This window comes from Pezoporus wallicus, unplaced genomic scaffold, assembly GCF_028554395.1.
Source record: "Pezoporus wallicus isolate ANWC-B61680 ecotype Strahan unplaced genomic scaffold, APGP_CSIRO_Pwel_v1 contig_6651, whole genome shotgun sequence".
NCBI classification, from domain to species: Eukaryota; Metazoa; Chordata; class Aves; order Psittaciformes; family Psittacidae; genus Pezoporus; species Pezoporus wallicus.
In genome coordinates this window covers 50,789-67,218 of record NW_026638928.1, presented here as the reverse complement: position 1 = coordinate 67,218, position 16,430 = coordinate 50,789, and the positions used below count along the sequence as shown (strand labels likewise).

At 40.3% G+C, this 16,430-nt stretch overlaps 2 long non-coding RNA genes across 2 annotated transcripts; both read left to right on the top strand.

Moving 5' to 3' along the window:
• The first annotated feature begins 357 nt into the window (after positions 1-357).
• LOC130601323 (uncharacterized) lies at positions 358-4,167 on the top strand. Its single transcript, XR_008972642.1, has 3 exons — positions 358-620; positions 2,845-2,971; positions 3,789-4,167. It is a non-coding gene; the product is annotated as an uncharacterized LOC130601323 (long non-coding RNA).
• Positions 4,168-4,238: 71 nt separating this feature from the next.
• Positions 4,239-7,057, top strand: LOC130601326 (uncharacterized). Its single transcript, XR_008972646.1, has 3 exons — positions 4,239-4,388; positions 5,130-5,200; positions 6,879-7,057. It is a non-coding gene; the product is annotated as an uncharacterized LOC130601326 (long non-coding RNA).
• Positions 7,058-16,430: the final 9,373 nt, after the last annotated feature.

The window sequence follows — 16,430 nt, the reverse complement described above, 5'->3', positions numbered from 1 at the left end:
TTACTGCCTTGAATTGATTTTGTCTACCAAATCAGTATATTGAGGATGGCTGGGGAAGGCAGGGTGGAGGGAGGGTGCAGTTCTGCAATTAGCAGTACCAAGACGCTTTTTTTCTGCCTCACGGTTTGTAGGGGTTCTTTTTTGCCTTTTAAAAAATAAATAAATTAATTAAAACCCCTTGGAATTTCCATATTATAAAGAGGAAGAGACTTCTCTTCGATATTATGGTGCCATTAACATCTATTAATAATGCAGACAGGGTAAGTAGCTAGAGTTGGAGCTCCCTGGGGGCCTCGTAAAACAGATGTGCGCTGTATCTTCCCGGATTTGATAGCTGCTGGGGTCGAGGGGGTCGCTGTGATTCCCATTTATTTCCTCTGGCAGCGGTTTTCTAATTTAAGCACCTCTGTCTCCTGGCTACAGTTGCCTGCTGCGATGTGGAGGGGGTGTTCACGCATTGTCATGCCTGCTGCCAGAAAAAGGGGGCACAAGCTTAGTGGCCCTGCCTCAGCATTGCCTGTCCAGCTCACTGACTCTCAGCGCTCTCTTCAGATGCCTTTTCTGTTCAAGGTGGTGGAACCGGGCTCTTTTGTTGGGTTTATTTTGCAAGAGATATCAAGGTAAGTGTTTCTTCCTCCTTGCAGATGCTGATGTATTTTTGCATGGGAAGGAAGAAATATTGCAGCTTGTGAGAGCAGGTAGTGTATCACTTGAGGTGATGTCTAGCCCTCGGTGGGAAATGTAGTTGCCGTATCCCCTTTCTCAAGATTTTACTTCTCTGTTTTAAGGCAATATATTCATGGTTCTGCCTCTGAATAGGTAGCACTGCATATTCTTTCTGTAGCTGTCTGCAGAGAGGGTGGGGTATACCAGAAGGACTTAAAGTATTTCATTTTTTAATGCTATTTCTTTAATTGCGGAGTTTTCTACGTAAGTAGTGATAAAATGCTAGTGTATGGCAAAATGTCTTTACAGTCAATACTATATTGGGTGTATTCACACAGGTTTACGATTGTCTTCAATCAAATGAGATGTGAACGTGTGTCCTTGTGTGCACTTGCATTACAATATAGTCTTGCTGTATGCATTTAAATGTAGAGGTATGCAGGTATGCACTTTTGCTAGCTTGTCACATATGGGGGGGGGAATATCCTGGTAGCAGGTCCAGATCCTTTTCAGCTGTTTCCACCAGCTGCACATTACAGTTAAAAGTTCAGAAATGTGCAGAAAGGTAATGTAACTACTTAAAAAGGACAGACAGAACAGTTACTACTTCACCTCTTTTATTCTTCCATTAGTATGTGTGCAAATGACCATTAGTCTCTTGCAGTGAGGAGTACTGTGTTATATAGGGAAGCATAGTTTCTGCTGTATATCCTACAGTAATACCCTCAGCTGAGAATCAGGTTGCTTCTGTCATTTCAGAAAGATAAAGATACATCCAGTAGAAGGAAACAACAGAGGCGTGGGTAGGGATTTTTTGGAAGCGCTGCATAAGCCAGTCCATGGGATTTCAACAGGCAACCCTCAGAATAGTCTGAATGGGCCTTACTCTTCCCCCAAATGCATTGAAAATTTAAAATTTGCCTCTGGCTTATCACACATTTAAAGCCCCTTGCTGTTCTGCTGTCTTCCTGTATACTGAGACACTGTGTATTAGCTTATCTGTGCTTATGAATGCGCACTGACATAACGGGTGCTTCATTTAAGTGTCCAAATCCAAAAGACAGAAATTAAATAATTAAAAAAAAAAACAAACTATGTGAAACTTGGAGGGGAAAAATGACTTAAAAGCAAAAACTGCTCTTTATATAAAACTTATTTTTCCCTTTTATTAGATCTGGGCTATATTGCAGATAGCTGTCTTTTTTAATATATTGACTGTTCCTCTTTCTGATAGAATTCCAGTCTTTTATTAATATCAGTCAGACTTCAAATAAAAATGTGCAGATTTTACAAAACATTTGAATTAAGTAATTAAATGTGTGTAACTTTAAAATGAGCACACCTGCAAATAACTTTAAAATATAGCCATTTTTGGGGGGAAAACTTGCTGTCTGTTACTTCTGGTAATTTTGTTTGCTGAGTAATACAGAACATTTGCAGAAGAGGTCAATAAGTCTCATAACTGATAGGTTTGAAAGAACAATAAAATACTGTCTGGTTTTAATCAGGGACTTGAGTTCATGTTTTTTATTGATGTTTTGCTAATTTATAATCTGTTTGGTAAATTCTGTTATGTATTCATACAATATTTCTATCGTTCAGCCCTTTTTTCGTGAAATCAGTATGTGAAGCTATGGCTGCTGATGCTTAATGATTCCTTTTTTCCTGGCTCCATAAAATAATCCCTTCTGAATTAATTGAAGACCTAAGCATTAACCAGCATACAGAGGGAATTGTAGAACTGAGCTGTATATTTTGTACTTCACCTATTGTTTGTTAAAACCAACAAACCTAACCCACTTTTGTTGTTGTTGTTGTTTGTGGTATCACTCACTTATTTGAGCCCTTTTTGGATTATCAATGGCGAATTTCACATCCAAAAATACAGTTCAGATGCGTAACATTTGGTGGTTTAATATTTAATGACTAATTATGATTGAGATGATATATATTCTTCTTTGCCCTGGTAAGAGTTTCTCTGTGAAATTAAGACAGACTGTGTGGATTTTGTGGTGTTGGTGTACATTTTAGTGTACATTTTCCCTTTATTTTCCCATAAGGGGAAAATACACATGCAGGTATGATACAGTAACAGGAAACAGTAATTTTAATGACTTTTATACTATGCTTGTCCTCTGGATGATCAACATTTTTTTAATTTAATTTTTCTTTTTTTAGGTAGAATAGTAAACCAACCTAGAAGCAAAATTTTCTGCTTAGGGAACTTCACTGAATATAAAAATACATTGCGAGAAGTCTGGCTTCCACCTTCTTTGGGAAACAAAGGAAAGATCCTCTTTCCTTTGTTAATGATATTTATCATCTTTAACTCATTAGTTGCTGAAGGTAAAGATGAAATGTTGGAGGGATTAGAGATGATTCATTGATATAATTTACATAGATTATTTGAGGAATGCCTGTGTGTGGGTGTTTTGCAGATAAAACACAAAAATGCATAAGCAGTAGGCATTGCTCCTCCTTAATGCTCCTTAAAGAGCACTGAATTTTTATCCTGTGTTTGATGTGTGTTTAATGCCTTCTAAATAAAGAACAATTGCGGGACTGCTTTTTATCTGAACTTTGGGTGAACCCTTGTGTAAAATGGAAATGCTTTGTGAGGCATCCATGAGAAGGTAATATGGGGCTGCTGTATATGGCAAGCTGTGATTTGGCCTCTTCTGAAAATGTATCATCGTAATTTTGTCTGAGCAGTCTTAATTTCGAAAAGGTAACCTTTTTCAAGTGACAGTCTGCCAAACAGGATCAGTTATGGTTATATAAAAATATAGAGATATACAGATCTTCTTCTTTTTAAATTATCTCCTTTTTATTTACATGTGGAAGCAAACAGTATGTCCAAAATGCAAGGAATATATTTTTCCTTTACCCAGGAGTAGCACTTTTGCATGATGCATAGTCTTTGCTTTTTCAGAATCCAGTGTGTTTGTTTTCTGATTGAATTTTAAAGCACAGTGTTTCAGTGGATGCTTCAATATGTTGCATTTTGCTTACATGGGATTTACAAACCCACAAATAATTAGCACTTTTTATTTATTCCCATTAAATCATACGTACATGTTCCTTGAACGTTATGCTAAGGGGAAAAAACCTCTTCCTTCTAGTGACTGTTCTGCTTTTGTGCGAGATACTGCAAACCTCTAACCAGGATCCGTACTGTAGCTGCTTATGATAACCTCCAGCATGTTGATGTGAGGGGAGGAGCAGAAATCTTAACAGCTCGCACTCCAGACACCCACGCTGATTGCAATAGAGGAAACTTTGTACAGCAGCAAAACAAAATAGTAAATAGAGAGTCAGGAATTGTGAAAATGTGGCAAGTTATAATTATGAAGAGGACGTGCATTGAGCTGAATACTTCTTTGTATGTGACACAAGTGAGATTATTTGCAGGGGGAAAATCCTCAAATTTATGTATTTCATTTACTTTTTGCAAATGTTTGTTTCTGTGTTTCCTAATTTCTGATTGACTTCAAAAGGAGGGCATTCTTCTCTGGTTTAAAAGTCAGGTCCAAGGACAAAAAGATGCAGCATTGGTAGCGACAGCTGAAGAGCAGCAGTGATTCTCTGAGGATGTAGTTTTCCCCATTTTTCTCTTCTGTTCAAGTCAGATACACACAATCATACATATATTTCTATGCGGCTTTGTACATGGCAGCATGGTTGTGGATGCGCCTTGGCGTCTGCAGGGATTCAACATGCAGGTACCAAGGATGTACAGTGACAGTGCTTCCAGTACCCTTTTTGAGTTTCCACATGTGGAAACTTGTGTTGCTTCTCCCAGAATCTTCCTTCAGGGAGGAGATTATTTGGATTGCAGAAGGATATAGATTAGTTTATTGAATGTTCCTGGAAAGACAGGAGGCTACATTTGTGTACAGAATAGGAGACAACTACTGATTTATGCTATAAACCACATGTAGCTTATAAATTTGTGCACGATGAATGTCTGCATTATACACTCTTTTCCACTTTATCCATGGACAACCCCCATTCATTTGTCTCCCTGAGGACTGCTGCAAATATTCCAAACACCCAGCCCTTTTAAAATAAAATAAAACCTGCTGATGTGGTGGGTTTTTATTTTCTCCCTGCTGAAATGGTGAATTTCCCCCTCCACAGATCATGCCTCTCTCTTGCTCATAAGAGGTATGGACGTGGTTGGCATGTTGTAAGCAGCCTGACCAGGACGGGGAGACAAGGACCCCAATGCTGGCTGTGGGGCACAGCCTGTGCCAGAATGATGTGCACTCGGCTGTGTGTGCAAGAGGATGGGGACTGTGCTTTGTGTAGAGCCCCTTGTCTCCATCCTTTTCGAGGCCCCTGCTCTTGGTGTTCTAATGGGAGGAGGAGTGCTGCCTTTTGGGGTTGAAGTAGTTAAGAAAATGTGTCTGTACCAAGTTGCCTTGCATGTGTGCATTTACTAAATTGCATTTTGTTAAAAGGCAAAGTCACTCTCCTGGCAGTGTAGCTGCTTTGCTCTGACCTTCCCTCAAGGGCACCTGTTATCCCAAAGGTATGGTTTACTTCCACGAGGATGTAACATCACTGTCCCTCCCTCCTGTCTGTTATATGCCCCAGCAGTTAATTTCTGTGTGAAACAACTTATCTTTGCATGTTTAGACCATGAGCCCCAGATAGGGAGGTTAAACTACTGTGCATGACAGTTGTGTACATGAAACTCTTCATTAGCCTCCGTACAAAAAGAAAGGAGAAAATAGATGTCACAGAGCAGTTTCTGCCCAGTTTTGTTTCTGCAGCAGATGAGTGGGTGTGTTCAGATACCTCAAGTACCTTCTGCAGCGGCAGTGTGCAGGTTTTCAGGCAAGTCTCATGTCCAGTGCTAGATGAATAGGGACTGCAGGGGGACCTGGTTGCATGGCTGAATGATCAGGAGCTGGGGTACCTCTCGAGTCAAGGCGGTGTCCCCAGGCCTGAGCATCACCATGCCTCTGCATTGCTTTGGCTGTCACCCTTTGCTGCCTCTGAAATCAGCAGAGCCTGAATCTTTGTGAGACCATGCCCCCCGCAAAGGGGCTGGAAGTGCTCAGTGCATGGTTAAAGAGGTCTTGCATTTGTGTTGAGTCACTGCCAAAAGCAGTGCTAAAGCCCACTGTGTCTGGCAAGTTGACACATCGTTTTCTGCTTGAGCAACAGGGTTTTTTTTTTCTCAACATCTTGCTAGTTCCTTGCTCTGTTAGAGTTTAACTTTGAACCATTTGAAATTCATAAAACATCTAGGAATATGCAGATTTTCATATCAAAAGTCAAATCCAAGAGCCTATTAAATACTACAAGTACTCTGTAATAGGCTTGATTAGGCTAATATTAACTCCAAGTGACACTTCAGTGACATCAACTGTGACAACGGAAGTGACATTTCTGAACTGCCTTATTTTTAGGGAGAATGTTGATCATGGCTTTTTCAATTGTCACTGTGGCATAACACTCATAGACCAACGTATTTCTGGCAAGTGTGACATGTACCTTCTCTCTGGTTGCGGGGGTGTGATGGTCAGACTTGCTGCTGCTTGGTAAGGTTCTTATGCTGACAATATGTACTGATGGTATTTCTGGCCACAGACACCCAGGGACTTCTGTTAACCTGTTCAGAATTAGATTTCTTGAGAAACAGTTCTTGATTAGGTATCAGTATGTTTACCAAGGCAAGGAATAAGACTGCCAATGTTAATGGTTAACCTATGAAGCAATGGCTTTAGTTGTCTGAGCACATTATGAAAGAGAGTCAACAATGCAGCATTCTGTTTTCTCCTTGGTGGTGGACTTGGTGTTTTGATTCTGGTGTAGCTTTCAAAGGATGACAGTGTCAAATACTTGGCATGCAGAAAGGTGCAGTTCTTGTCACTGTCTGTATCCCTGGTACCATGTAATTCTCTGACTCCCAGGCTCTCGTACCAGATACAGATAGTGATCTTCTCGGCAAAGTACTATGCAAGTATTTGCTAAGCCCGGCTTTAGATCTTGAAGGTTGTGTTAGTGTCAGTAGTATAGGCCAATACTATTCTTTGAGCATATATTCTGGACAGGCTTCATTCTGAGCAGTCTATGAAAGCAATCTCTAAAAGTGTCCCCGAATCAAGAGCCAGTGACTGTAGGCAATCTTTTCATTGAGGGAAAATTGCACAGTTTTGATGAAACTTGTCTTTTAATGATTGTTTTACCTATGCTTATAGTCACACAGAAGAAGATAGATAGAGAATAATTCCAATCATCAAAGAGATGGTTTAACTGACTTCTCATCTTGGTAGATCGCCATGATTGAAGTACCATTTCCCAAAAGACTGCAGAATTTCTTGTTTGTTTGCCATGTAGGAAGTGCAACGTGGATTGTAGTTAAGCAGATGGAGTACTGTCATTGTCTTTTCTGATTGACTAGAAATAATCACATCTGCTATTTTATTATTCTGTTCTCTTCACCTGCTCAGTCTTAGCTTCGAAGGCTGTGGAAATACAGGCTTGTCCTTTGTCAGTCCGTTCCCTGGACAATGTTCACAGCCCATGGTCAGTTTGGCTGATAAATTCTGCTGTAATATGTCATAAGCCTGGGTAGGAGCCTAATTGAATTGTCCTGTGCTTCCCTTTTGCTACCCATCTTTCAGTCATTGATTGGACTTTTATCCAGTATCTTCTGTGTATCTTGAAGGAGTGCAGCTGTCTGCATAGAACCTGTACTGCAGTACAACACCTGTTCACCTTCTTCCAGTGTTCCCAACCATGCATGCAATATTTTAGGTTCATATTCATATCTTAAATACACTTTCTTGCTTGATGTATTTTACACAAAAAAGAGCATTTACACACTAATTATTCTTTCTGTAAAATCCTGCTGTATTTCCAGAGGGCTCATTGAAATTAAGCCTGTGATAAGTCTGTCACTCCTAAAAATCAGAGATTGTCTGTCATTCTCATGATTACATGAGGTAAGAGATACTTACTACATATTTGATTTAATCCAATTACTTGGTTTTGAAAATGGGGCTTTTTTGCTATTTATGGCTTTTGTGATGTTAAATTCTGGCATTGAATATTGCCTCCTTCATTGCCATTGCTGATATCAAAGTGGTTTATTCATAATTTAATATTTTCTATATAAACATTCCGAAGTCTCTTTATCCTTAATGCTTTGGGTGTGACAGGGCTAAATCACATGTGGTTAACCAGGGCAGTATGTCTTGTTGCCTGCCTATCCAATGACGCTACCTATTTTCATCTAATATGTTGCAGCTCTGAGGCTAATTATCCAAGAGTAACATTTAGTCTACTTGTGTGTGATGCAGAGTCTGTTCACTGTTGTCATGTGATCTTCTGGAAGACCACTTACTATGATAACTTTGTAATTGAAAAATTGTTTAATGGTTATGTTCAGGTGAAAAGGAACAAACCACCTATTCTGTGCATCCTACTTACTGGAAATGTTTTTCTTCCCTTATCAGTGAATTTTCATGTTCTAATGTAAGACTTCTCTCAGATTCCACCTAGATTCCACCCAGATTGCTTCTGTTTTGATGAATCTGGCTTGCTTTCAGCTTGCTAAAAGCTGTTTGCTGTAAGGCTTGGAACATCATTACAGCTGGAAGGATTGTTATCTGATAATGCCTGGAAAATTGTTTGCTATCCTGAAGTCAAGGGAATGTAGTTCAATGCAAGAAGAACCAAGGACAGCAAGTTTTTAGCATGGTTTAACATTGTAGTGGATTAGCAACCTTTATTTTAGTTGTGTGTTGTTAGGTAGACACAGTATGTTCATCGCTTGAGCATGCAGCTCTGTTTCTGTGTGTTCCTAGCAAAGCTCATTAGGTAACAGCAAAGTTCACATATGAAATTGAGAGATCAGAGCACCTATCAGTGACCACCAACCCAGAAGAAAGCGCTTGTGAATTTTGAACAAGTTTTTTGGTTTCCTGTTTTCAGGACTGGCTTGTTTGGATAATGGAAGGCTGCTGTTGGCTGAGTGACAGAGGTGTAAACCCTGTACTGCATGCCTCTGTTATCCAATTAAGAAATCTATTTTCAGCGCTACTACCAAGGATCCTGCTTAATTGTTTGGGGGGGGGGGGGTGTGTGTTAAATATCTGTAAAACAAAGAAAAATAGGTCTATCTTTAAACTGACATGAAAAAGAGAGGGAAAGCATGTGGAATAACAGTCACCTGGACTGGAGCATCTGCTAGGTGTTTTAATGAAGTGCTTTTCTGGTTGTTTCCATTGGTCCAGGCTCACAAGTTTTTATGTTCTAGCTGTAGGTCTGTAAAACCTCTGACCTTGCACATGATCTTGTTAATGTATCTGGTCAGTTGTCCTGGTTTTGCTTTTATCAAAATCCTGTAGGAAACAGCGGTAAACCTGGGCTCTGGTCATGCCCTAATACTTCTGTTGATGAATAAAGCAAACCCTTAATTACAAACTCTGCCACATTAAAAAAAATATTGTTGAGGGCTGACATTTGTGCATGAATTAAATGCGTGATGTGTTTGTTGAAAAGGCATGAGGTTGTAATTAGGGTTTTATATGATACTGTAAAAGGAGATTAATGTATAGTGTATTTCCTTAACCAGCAGAAAGCAGGAACCAGTTGCCTGTGACAGCGTGGTGCTAGTCCCTGTACCCAGACGTGTGCTGTGCAGGCATGGGCTTGAGAAGCCCATCTAAAGGGTCTCCATTAAAGAGAGTTTTTGAACATTGGAGAGGCAGATGTTGGTAATGTAGGAGTCAGGAGTGCTTTTTGAGCTTAATTCCAGGATTTCCTGATTTGCTAAAGTGACAAAGTGCTGTCTGATTGACTATGACACAGTGCCTCAACAGGCCTTTCTGGGAGTACCTGGCACCCCCTCAGGGAAGATCCCAGGGCTGCTGGTGGAAGCCCTGTTCTCCAGGCTGTGAATCAGTGATGAGGGGTGGCAGCAGCAAGGTGGTCCAGCCAGCTGTTGGGCCAGTTGAGCACACTGCAGTGCTTGTGTTAAACATCAGGGAGCTATATGGGAGCATAACTGGGCAACTTTAGTGAAGTCCATCTAATTTTTTGTCTTCAGGAGTCTGCTGTGGTTCCCAGGCTTTGCCCTGCAGAGCTCACACATACAAGTTTATGTTTCAGCCTCAAACTGTCACCAGCCAGTTTTCCACAGCAATCTGATTGTACAGCCGTCTTCCCCTTCCCACACCTACGCACAAGTCTTTTTATTGTTTTCTTCTTGCTACCTTCTCCCAGCTTCTCCCTATATGAAGTGAGTGCAGGGAAGGTGGTTATGAAATCTTTTGCATGCAAGCAGGGCTGATGTTTTCTACATCTGTCCTCTTTTGACTCAAAATGATATTTTTAACTTCAGCTGCAAGTCTTGCCTTTTATGTCCAACACAATGCATGGGCCGGGCCCAGCCCTCTGTATGCGCTCTCTGCTATTCTTTCTCTCCCTCAATGGGAAGCCCTCGTTTCCCCTTCTTGTTGACATAATTTCAGGATGCTTTAAAGCCACCCGTGTGCATAAGTGGTTTGCTGAGCCGTGCATAATGTGGTCACTTGAATGCTTCTGGAATGCCTAGGTATCATGTGAAGATAATGACCCATGTAAATGCATTTTGTAGCAAGAGAGTCATCTATAGATGGTGTGCGTGTAGGTTGCCTTGAGCATTGCAACTGCTTTTGTGTTTTGTTCCTCTCTCTACTTGCTCAGCTTTAGATCCCTTTTTTCAGCTTTGCATTTTAAAAAAAAAAGTGTTTCTTTTGTTAACTGCATTAGAGATATTAATTGTGCTCATGGAAAGCCACAGTGAGGTGCATATGTATCAAAAGCCATTATGCTCCACATCTAGAGGAAAATTACAGATTGTTTTCTTTAATGATTTCAGTGGTTGCTTGCTGCTCAGTGGCAGAAGTTGGACTGTGTTTCAAATGATTTCTACATTCCTTTGGATTTTTGTGTTTGAGCAAAAGTGTCAGGTTTTTCACACATGGTTCATCCTGGGTCTGCAGCCCTCCAGAGAGGTTGTTCTGTTTATTCTTTATAGAAATAAAGTATAGATTTGAAAAAAACATTAATTAAAATCAGCTCCAGAATACATTGTTCTTTCTTTCTCCGTGAGACAATTGAGATAATTGACAATTTTAGGTGTTGGTTGTTGAGGGGTGGGACTTCCTTTTCCTGTATGTATGTATAAAGGCATGACTTGTCTTTGATGTGCCAGAACGTCATGGTTGGAGTCCTTCCCATGGCCCTCAGTCCCCCTACTTCATGTCACCCTTCCTCCCGCTGCACAGCCTTATCATTTCCTGCTGACACTGTGAATGACGACCTTGGGTTGCCTGAAGCTGGAAAGCAATTGCTGCAGTTAGTGAACATAAAAAGTAATATTGTCTTTACTATGGCCATGTGAAGACTGCAGTAATGAGTCAGGAAGCAGATTGGATTTTTGGATTGGAAGTAAATCAGATCTTTATTTAATGGGGAATGTAGATATCACCAGCTGTGTTTTTTTAGGCCTTCTTTGACAGTTAATGTGAGGTAGACCCATCTCAAACACATTTACAGTGTTTTCTTATACTCCATATTGAGTTCCTACAAATCCTGTCTTGACCCGTGTCCTCAACCCTAATTGTTCACAGAGGCTGAAAGTTACCACTGCGTCTGTCTGCATATCACACATTTTAAGTGTTGAATAGAAACACACTAGCTACAAGGCATGCTGATGGGCCATTAGATGTTATTGGTCTGGAAGTGCTTCATTTGAAGCATATTGCAAAAAATCCCCAAAACCATACCAGTTCTTGGTTGGGAAATTTATATCTTCTGTAACCTTATGACAGCAATAGAGTTCAATGACTTCATATTTGTATGTTTGAAGAAAAAATGGAGATTAAGGTGAATTTTAAAATAATTTCCAGAAGATATTTTGTCAGTTAAAAACAAAAGAAAGCAAGTGGTAATTTTTGATCCACATAATCTTGCCTTCATTATGAAACAACATAGCCTGTAAAAGTAAACCTGTTGGCCACAAACTAATGCTTTTGTAAATGTTTAAATAAAAACAAAATATTACTAGCACAAATATGATCAGAAATATGAGCAATAACTCAATTTAGAAGACTACATTAACATTATTAGTCAAAATACTGAAGACAGACTGCTGACAACACTGCTCTGTGTGCAGCATACTAGTGGAAACAAGGAATAAGGCTTGTATTCTGAGATCATCTTTATGCTGCAAAGCCAGGATACATCCATCATGTTACTAAATGTCATTTATAATCCACTGTAGAATAAACTCCTGAGTTAACATTTTTGCTGGCTGCCACAAGAAGCAAGAAAGCTTTTTAACACTGTTTGTGATTTGAAAACTTTCATAATTTGGGATAAACATACTATTAGACCATCCTTATCAGAGTCTGTGAATGAAGAGGATGCACCCCAAGAGAGTCCCTGCTACGCAGCAGATTATTAAGTTTTCAGGAGAGTAAACAGGTAGGGTTTTCCCATAGACACACAGCCACAAAGGCATTCTTTCTGGGGCTGGAGTGGCACTGGCACTAAATCAGTTTGTTATCATTGAACATCATAACATTACCTCTAGTTATTATATGAATTCTAACTTCCAAATAATCTCTGCTCCAGAGCCTTCAAATACTGCCTCACCTAATGAAGCAATACCTTTTTTTAATGACTCAGCACATTCACATATGTAAAAGGGAAGCTGCAACAGGGCTTTGTGGCTCCTGAGAAGGTAGTTTTTCCTTTTACCAGTTCACCATCAAAGCAGGAACATAGAGCTGGTGAAATTCCTAAAGTTTCCTGCCTGGCAAACCCCGCTGCATTGTTCTGGTGCAGCAATGTCAAGCTTTTAGGGAAATAATTTCTTTCTGGAAATAAATGTAGCCCTGGAAAAAGATGCCTGGCAGCGAGCAGTGGCAGGATTTTGATATCTTCCTCTGCCGAGGGGACAGGGAAGCCATACCACCTGCTTCTAGGCTGTCATGTTCTAAAGAGAATGAAGGGACAAGGATTTAATCTCTAAACAACCCGTCTTTTTCTTTTCTGCTGAGATTGCCAGTGATTTTAGGGGCAAGGGTACCCATCCACTGCAAGAGCAGAAATCATCCTGCTGTATATGATGGGTCACAGTTGACGTGCACTGGTGACTTTTGGTTTCTGGGAAAGTGCAAGAGTTGTGTCTTTCTAGGTAAAAGGTATTAAGTTGTCGTGTTGTTTTTTTTTCTTTTGCCAGTTCTGTAGGATGCTTCTTAAGGCAATCTGTGTGAAAGCAGTAGCTATTTGTCTTGTTCCAAGTTATTTATTGTATTGTACCATGCTGTATTTATATCATCAAACATACCTCTCCAATGCAATTCTGTGGATTCAGAACAGAATTCTGTCTCCTTTTAAATTTGTTGCTGATTCCTTCAGTGAGCAAGTAAGATCATGAAATTCATGGTAGATGTTATTGATGATCATTTGAAGCAAAACTTAAAATGCTTGCTTTCAGAAGACTTTTGGGACCCTTGTAAGACACATGGTAATTTATTCAGAGGTACAAAAAAGTTATTCAAGTTATTGACATGTGATAAGTACTTTAGTGGAGAATTTCCATCTGATTTCATCATATCCACAGCAGTTTCCACATATCACTTGCAAAAGGACAAGCCCTGAAGTTAAATTACATGTATACAGAGAGGTGTTTGCAAGTTCTGTCAACAGTACAGATGCTTGTGCTTGATACCTTTGTTTGACCACGTAGTTTAGCCCTTGCAGTGGCTGTGGACTTCCTCCCACAAACCAGAGGTGAGAAATGAACAGGATCTCATAGTGGTGACCTTCACTGAGCAAGTAAAGACTCACAAGTGCAAAAAGCCTTGTGCACTGGACAGTGTTTGCATTGCAGCCAGAACATTTTAATGGGTTCAATCTTTATACTAATTAAGGAAACAGATCTTTTTCATGGAGCAGATTTGGAGTCTATGTCTGCTTCTGTTAAAGTCAGTAGGGATTTTTCAGTTGACTGGGGGGCTGTGTCAGAAGAGATGAATGTGATGCAAAGGAGAGTGCTTGGATTTACAAGAATTAAAACCCCTGAGATTATAATTATTCCTCTTGGTATAATGTTAAAACACAAGCAACAATTTCTCTGAATTGTTAGAACTATTGAAGAAAACCCATGACAATGCGAAAGTTAGCTACAAGCATGCTACCTGGCTTTTTTGTAGTATGCATTAGGGTTATAAGTTTTTTAAACAGTATTAAATTTGAGTTGAAATACTACTCTGAAATAGGAGAGATATTTGAAATGTGTTTCACTTTACTTACATGCCACTGAGCTGGGATTCAGCAATGTTGTTGCTTAGGTCAGAACCCAGGTATGTGGCCCCATGTTGCCTAGTTGTGACATTAGTTTTCAGTTGCAACAGAAATACCGAATCTGAAATGGAGGATGAGGTGAAAGGGACTGCAGGCTCTACTTATAATTGGGAATTTTTATTTCCATTAAAAAAATGGCTTAGAAGAAGCTTTTTCATTCATCTTTCTATGTAAGTGGATATATTCTCATTGTCTGCTGTTAAAAGGAATATTTTTAACTGCAATGGAAAGGTCCTTGGGGTACATGTATGTAATAATAATTTTTTGCTTTTAAAGGAAATCATCTGTAAATCCCATTAGTTAACATTTTTCAATTTTCGTCTTTCTAAGCATGATTTAACCTCAAGTGTTGCAATTTTGAAATCTAATTAAAGAATCGCCTTTCGTTCCCATCAGAAAGTAGACCTGTAGACTGAATGTTTGAGATGAACAAATGAAAACCTTTACCCATTCTGGTTTGAAAGAGCTATGGGGATGTTCCTTGGGTGTGGAGCAGTGCTGAATGTGGCTGTCCTTCCCACAGAAAGCGCAGCCTGATCTCATGCCAGTGGGGTTATATGAGGACCCAGTGGGACTAGCAGTGGGTGGATGCAGGAGGCATGTTTTCATCCAGCACCGCTCTCCTGATGCCCTCCTGAGAGGTGATCCCTGCTGAGGAGAGAGGGCTGTGAAACCAGTCTTAACTCTGCCCCTTTGGCCAAGGTCCTGGTGGGCAGTGGTGGTTCCTCTCCCTATCAGCACACTGCATGGTAAATAGAAATGGTAAATGCTCCATCCCTGGCAGTGTTCAAGGCCAGGTTGGACAGAGCCTTCAACAACACGGTCTAGACTGAGGTGTCCCTGCCCATGGCAGGGGGGGTTGGAACTGGATGATTTTAAGGTGCTTTCCAACACTAATCATTCTGTGATTCTATGGCCTCCCCCTCTGCTGCTGCAGCTCTGCTTTGTGCTCTGCAATATCCAGTAGCAGCGTCCATGGAAACCACTGCTGACAGTGACTTGCAAAGAATTTGTTAATTAAAAGATGTTTAAATTTTAATAAAGTTGGTATCTTCAATCCAACCAGGATATTGCAAAGAGTATCCCACTCTGCCATCACTCTCCAAAACTGAAATGCAGCTGGAAAGGAAGTGCCCCTTTGCACCCAGTTCTCGTCGTCTGTTATCTTAGCACACTGTCAGGAGACATATAAACATATATTAGTATTAAAGTTTCTATAGCTGCAGCAATGAGGGCTTGACCCAACCCTGTGACCACCCATAAACTCTGTTATCTGTCCCCCAGTTTAGCACAGGGCAAGGCAGTACAAGTGCAGGGTTTGTCCTAGGCCTTGGTAGAGGAGTTTCTGCAATGGAGCCATGCCCAAGAGCATAAAGAAACAAAACACAGTAGCCTGGAAAACAGCAGAATCACTTCAAAATGGACATAAAAGAAAAGATTAGGCTAACTTCTTGCAGACTGAAGGGACATAAAAAGCTAAACTCATTAGAAACTTGTGGGTGATTGAGCTGAGGAGGTGATACCTGTGCTGGATCTGGGGGAAGTCTCGCAGGAAGTAACAGAAACTGTCTTTGTGTTAGAGGGCTGGATCCATGGTATGTGTGAAACTGAACATCGTTTGCTGCCTTTGCATGCAGGAGTCACACAGTGCAGGAGGGTTGTGAACCTGAGAAGTTAGCAGTCTTTGCTAAAAACAGCTGTAAGTGTCACTTAACCAGCACCTAGATGTTACAATTTAAGAGAAGATGATGTTCTCACTATGTGGAACAAAACAGAGAAAAAAGTAGAAGCTGTGGTAGAATTGATGCAGTTTTAATGTTGGCCTCTGGCTGATCACTCACTTCCTTAGGGCAGCTGTAAGGTTATGGGAGAACCTGGGAGTAGAGGGGCAGAAATATCACCCTCGCTTCCAGTGGGGTCCATGAGATGCGAGACTCCATGTAAAGGCTGAGGAAAGGGTATTTGGCATTATTATGGATACAAAGTCAGATGAGTTCAACCCTTGCTGTTTCAAGTCTTTATTAATGTTTTTGGGCAGTTTCTCTTTCTATCAATGAGCAGGCTGTGAGTAGTCCTTGCTAGTGTAAAGTACTCTGGTAGCTGATACTCAGGCTTGAGAGATTAAACGTGGTATGCAGAATAAGGAGAATTAATTCATTGGTGTTTTCTGTTCAGTGAGAAAGGGTAAACAACCTGGACGCTGAAAATTGCAGTGGGTGTTTTTATATTTGTTTCCCATATGAAATAAAGGCTGTATTTAAACTTTTCCAAAGCAAATATTATGTTACAATGAGGTGAAAATTTCTCAAATTCTTATCCCTGTTCTTTCATTCTAATTTTTATCACAAACTGATCTTTTCTCCCAGCAGAAATAATTGACCTATAAC